The following is a 6,000-nucleotide window of genomic DNA, read 5'->3' on the forward strand; positions in this document are numbered from 1 at the left end:
AAAGAAAGAAAGAGAGAAAGAGAAAGAGAGAAAGAAAAGAAAGAAATTTATAAAATTAAAAAGAAAAAAAGAGTTCTGGCCGGTTATTTTATAGAATGTCCCGCAATTTGGGCTTGTCTGATGTTTGCTCGTGATGTAATTAACGGCATGCATTTTGGGCGAGAATGCCGCAGGGTCCCTCTTAGTACATCAGCCTGGTGGGCCCGTGATGGCAAAATGTCTCATTGCTGATGATGAAACGTCATACGTGTTTTTTCCGCAGGTAGTTCCTTTGAGTCAGGACCCAAACAAAGCTCACACGTGGCACTTGGTTGCTGTATCTCTTAGTCTCTTTTCATCTATAACCATCACCCAACCTTTTTTCTTGGCCATTTATTTGTTGAAGAAACCAGGTCGTTTATCTGGTAGAGTTTACCAGCCTCCTGATCGGATGGGTTGTTTCCCTGGTGTGGATTAATGGTTTCCTCTGTCCCCTGTAATCCCTGTGAATCGATCTCCCTAGAAACATGAGCGGACTTCCTAGGTGGTGTGAGCTCCTCCAGACAACACATCTAGTTTGTTTTCTCTCTGTATCTCTGTGTCTCCGTGTCTTTGTCTCTCTCTCCGTGAGACACGTAACATCATTAACACCCAGTTGGTTCCCTCCCCTACCTCGTTAAAAATGACCGGTGGGTTCAGGTGGCACAAGTCTGATTCATTTACTGTGAAATTTCCACGTGAACCTCTCTCATAATGGTCTTAGTGGCCACTGGTGATCATTGCTTACATACATCATTAGGGGTTGCAAAAATGGTGACTTTGAACACTTTCATTTCTTCTGCATTTATTGCCTGGAATTTTTCTATTAAAAAACCCAGCTCAAGCAAAAGAACTGAAAGCAGGGTCTCAAAGAGATATTTGTACACCCGTGTTCACAGCAGCATTATTCGCAATGGCCAAGAGGTGATAGCAACCCGTGTCCATTGAGAGATGGATGGATAAACAAATATGGTTCACCCATACAGCGGAATATGATTCAGCCTTAAAGTGGAAGGAAATTCTGACACACACTACAACATGCATGAACTTTGGGACCTTATGCTCAGTGAAATAAGCCAGACACAGAAGGAGAAGTACTGTCTGATTCCACTCACATGAGGTCCTAGAGGAGTCAAATCCACAGAGACAGGAAGTCGATGGTGGGGGCCAGGGGCTGGGGGAGGGGGATGGAGAGTCAGTGTTTCATGGGGACAGAGTTTCAGTTTGGGAAGATGAGAAAGTTCTGGAGATGGATGGTGGGGATGGTTGCACGACAGTGTGAATGTATTTTTTTTTAATTAATTTATTTTTGGCTGTGTTGGGTCTTCACTGCTGTGCGTGGGCTTTCTTTAGTTGCAGCCAGCGGGGGCTACTCTTTGTTGCGGTGCACGGGCTTCTCATTGCGGTGGCTTTTGTTGCAGAGCACGGGCTCTAGGCGCGCGGGCTCAGTAGTTGGGGCTTGCAGGCTCTAGAGCACAGGCTCAGTAATGGTGGCACGTGTGGGATCTGCCTGGACCAGGGATCGAACCCGTGTCCTCTGCATTGGCAGGCAGATTCTTAACCACTGTGCCACCAGGGAAGCCCCAATGTGAATGTATTTAATGCCACTTAATTGTGCACTTAAAAATTGTTAAAATGCTAATTTAATGTCACATGTAATTTACCACAATTTAAAGCAATTTAAAAAATGGAGTATGATTGAAAAAACATCTTTCCCCTATCAAGTAATTAGTTACCCAGAAGTAAAGGCTGTGCAGGAAAGACAGGGTAAATGCCTGATTCTTGACTTTTCTTTAGCAGTTTTCACAATAATTTGTTACTTCCTCAATATCCACAAAAGATCACCAGAGAGTTTTTTTTTTCCTTTTGTGTCACTATGAACTCATGGATGTAACATCTGATGTGTTTCTATCCACTGCATATCTTATTCTTCTTATGTCCACATTGTTTCATCTTTGGCCAGTGGAAACCTCTTTGAGTTGGTCCCTAAGTCCTTTTGATGTGACCCAGTGGCCTTAAGGGCTCATAGTTCTGGGGACTCCCCTGGCGGTCCAGTGGTTAAGACTCTGCATTTCCAATGCAGGGGGCATGAGTTCCATCCCTGGTTGGGGAACTAAGATTCCACATGCTGCGTGGTGCAGCCAAAAAGAAAAAAAAAAGAGAGCTCATAGTTCTGGTCCAGCACGATGCTTTCTGCTCATCCCATACTTCACAGCCCCAGCCCTGGACCCAGCCATTTCTCCAAGGAGCCCTGCTTCCTTTTAACGGGAGATGATATTTGGAGACCATAATCTGACCACAAAGTTAGGAAACCCACATTTCTTCACTCATCTTTTGACTTGGAAAATATTTGACCTACAGAAGTTGCAAGACGATGACAATGAACTCCCATAGACCCTTCCTCTAGGTCAGGGGTCACTACCTGCTCTAAGCCTGTTTTTGTAAATAAAGTTTTATTGGCACATGGCCAGGCCCATTCATTTACACATGGTCCGGGGCAGCTTTCCGGATGACAACAGAGTCATTGTGACAGAGACTGTCTGCCCCTCAATGCCAAAAATATTTACTATTTGGCTCTTTGCAGAAAAAGTCTGCAGACCCCTGAGCTAGATGCTCCCACAGTTAACCTTTTGCTTTATATTTCTCTATAAACATAATCTAAAAGTATACAATCTATTCCATAAAGAATATACACATTTTTTATTCTTTTTCTTAATTTTTTTCTAAGTAATTTGGAAGTGGGCAACATCATGCAACTTGACTCCAAAAAACCAAACAAACAAACAAACAAAAAAAACAAACAGAAAAACCAAATGCATTTCCTGCAAACAAACACCTCCTGTTATGTAACCAGAAGGTGTTGGTCAAATTCAGGAAATCTAGCACTGATACAACAATAGTATTTAATATACAGCCCATATGAAAATTTCACCAGTTGTCCCAATATTGTCTTTTATAGCAACTCCCCCCTCCCCCCTCCCCTGTTGTTGTATTCAGTTGGGGGTCACTCATTGCATGTAGTTTCATATATCTCTGATCTCCTTTCTTCTGAGACAGCTTTAGGCTTTTTTTGTTGTTGTTGTCTCTTATGACCTTTTACGACCTTGACTCTTTCCAAGAGGCCAGGCCAATTTTTCTGTGGGATGTCCCTCAGTGTGGGTCTGTCTGATGGTTCCCACGATCAGATGCAGGTGATCCACGTTTGGCAGGAATATCCTAGAAGTGATGTGTCCTTCTCAGTGCCTTGTATCAGGAGGCCCAGGAGGCCCACGAAGCCCATTTTTTTTCCCCATTCCCTGTGTGTTTACTTGGTGTCTTGGTTAAGCTGCTATTCACCGGTTTCTAAGTAAGGCATTTTCCCCTTTGTAACCAATAAATCATCTGTAGGAAAATACTTTGAGATTATGTAAATATCCTGCTCCCCAACAAACTTCCACCTAATTACTTTAGCGTCCACTGACGAATCCTGCTTGGATCAATTATTGCTGGGATGGTTACCAAATGGTGATTTTTTAAAACTCTGTTACTGAGTCTGTGCCTGGGAGTGGGATTGCTGGATCATACGGAATGGTCATTCTTTTTTTTTTTTTTCTAATTGTTTTTTAAAATACACATAACATAAAATGAACCGTGTTGTACATTTCAGAGGTATGGCTGAATGAATACATTCGTCATTTTGCAACTGTCACCACCATCCACCTGCAGAACTCTTTTCACCTTGTAAAACTGAAACTCTGTCCTCATTGAACACTAACTCTGAATCCCCCCCTTCCCTGCCCCGGGCACCCACCATCCTACTTTCTGTCTGTGTGATTTTTTTAAAAAATATTTATTTTATTTTTGGCTGTGTTGGGTCCTCGTTGCTGTGCACGGGCTTTCTTTAGTTGCAGTGAGTGGGGGCTACTCTTTGTCGCAGTGCTCGGGCTTCTCATGGCAGTGGCTTCTCTTTGTTGCAGAGCACAGGCTCTAGAGTGCAGGCTTCAGTAGTTGTGGCCCACGGGTTTAGTTGCTCTGCAGTATGTGGGATCTTCCTGGACCAGGGCTCGAACCCATGTCCCCTGCACTAGCAGGCTGATTCTTAACCACTGCGCCACCAGGGAAGCCCCACGTCTGTGTGATTTTAAGATTGTTCATTGTTGATGCTCAAACTGTCTCAGGTTTGGCCAGCTTGTGTTTCTCCCATGGGTCCCCATCCTTCTCGGAGCTGTTCCTTACTCTCTGGTGCATCAAGACATTCCAGGCTCACCTTGTATGCTTCCTGCCCCATCCCTGGAATCAGTCATTTCTCCCTAGAGTCTTGGATCCCTTCTTTTTTTTTTTTTTAGGGCGTGATATTTAGAAGCCAAGATCTGGGTGCCGGGTGTGCTCATTCCTATTGGGTTATCTCAGTGGATGGAGTTAGGAAATTGATTTGTGTTTAAATATCAAGTCCGCATGGATGCTTTCATCCCATTTCATCCCTGTGGGGCTCTTCTATTTCATCTTTGCACCTTTCTCCCCCAGTGAACACCTGATTCCTAATAATATCAACACACTTGCTACTTCGCCACATTTGCTACTTCACTCAGTCCCACAGTACAGGATAGTTTCAGAATCACTACACCTATACCACTCCCAAAAACAAATGTACCGAACCAAGTTTAAAATTTTTTTTTGCAGTTCCCTTTGCCTTTAGAGTGAGTAGTATGTCCAAAAGTTGCATAAGCTGGTTCTTTTCTATTTCTGTGAGGTTATGTTTTTCATTTGACATACGGTTCAGTTAATCTGTTTTCTACTTAGGGTCCATCTTAAAGCTTCCGTCCTCCATCGTTGTTGATTTAAATTTTTGTTGAATACAGAAAGCATTAACAGTTTAAAAACTATACAAAGAGGAAAACACAAAGGGTGTCATCCCCTCCTCTCTTCAATTTCAACCCCATCCACTCCTGTAGGTAACCAATTTGATTGGTTCTTGGCTTATCTTTCCTTCACAAAAGCAAGCTGATATGTGGGTATTTTACTCCCCCCTTCTTTATTATACAAAAGGTAACATACTACATATACTCTGGTACTTCCCCCTCAACTTAACGATACATCGTGGAACTCACCCCATTCCGCTCACAGAGATCACCCTCGTTTCTTTTTCATGGCTGCGTAGTACTCCACGGTGACATGCGGTGTAATGCATCAGCCTCTCTCCTGTGTACAGACATCTGGGTTGCTTCCAATATTTTACACTTACAAATGACAATGAGTAACCTTTTGCATACTCACTTGTGTATTGTGGAAGCTGCGTTTTCAGGACAGATTTCTAGAAGGGGGACTGCTCTTCTGTAGCCTGGAGATAATCGTAAGATTAAATAAGGTTTAATGCACGTATGGCCTTTCACCCGGTCAGCAGGTAACTCATGGCAGAAGGTCACCGCTGTTGGACAGCTTGGCCTCAAATTAGCCAAACTCTGCTCTCTCATAGCATTTTAGTCTAGTTCTCAATTTGCTCTCTCAGCCTGGGGTGAGGGGCTCAGCTGGGGTTGGGGTTTAGTTGGGGTTGGGGCTCCACTAGAGTTGGGACTCAACTTGGGATTGGGGCTCAGCTTGGGGTCAGGGTTCAGTTCAGGGTCAAATCTCAACCAGGGTCAGGGGTCAGGGTTGGAGTCAGGCTGTGGTCATGGGTTCAGCCAAGGTCAGGATTCAGCCTGGGATCAGGGCTCAGTCTAGGATCAGGGCTCAGTCCAAGGTCAGGACTCAGCCTGGGATCAGGGCTCAGCTGGGGTTGGGGGTCAGCCTGGGTCAGGGATCAGAGTTGGGGTCAGCCTATGGTCACACGTTCGGCCAAGGTCAGGGTTCAGCCTGGGATCAGGGCTCAGTCCAGGGCCCAGGCTCAGAACATGCCATGTGTCTCCCTGTGGATGTGCCTGGGTCAGGTGGTCCCTCGTGAGGCCGGGACTGGGGCTCAGGTGCTCATCCCCTCCCCCCTCCCCCCAGCTGCCTGCACAACCCCTC

The sequence above is a fragment of the Neophocaena asiaeorientalis genome, unplaced genomic scaffold, assembly GCF_003031525.2.
Source record: "Neophocaena asiaeorientalis asiaeorientalis breed wild unplaced genomic scaffold, Neophocaena_asiaeorientalis_V1.1 scaffold469, whole genome shotgun sequence".
NCBI classification, from domain to species: domain Eukaryota; kingdom Metazoa; phylum Chordata; class Mammalia; order Artiodactyla; family Phocoenidae; genus Neophocaena; species Neophocaena asiaeorientalis.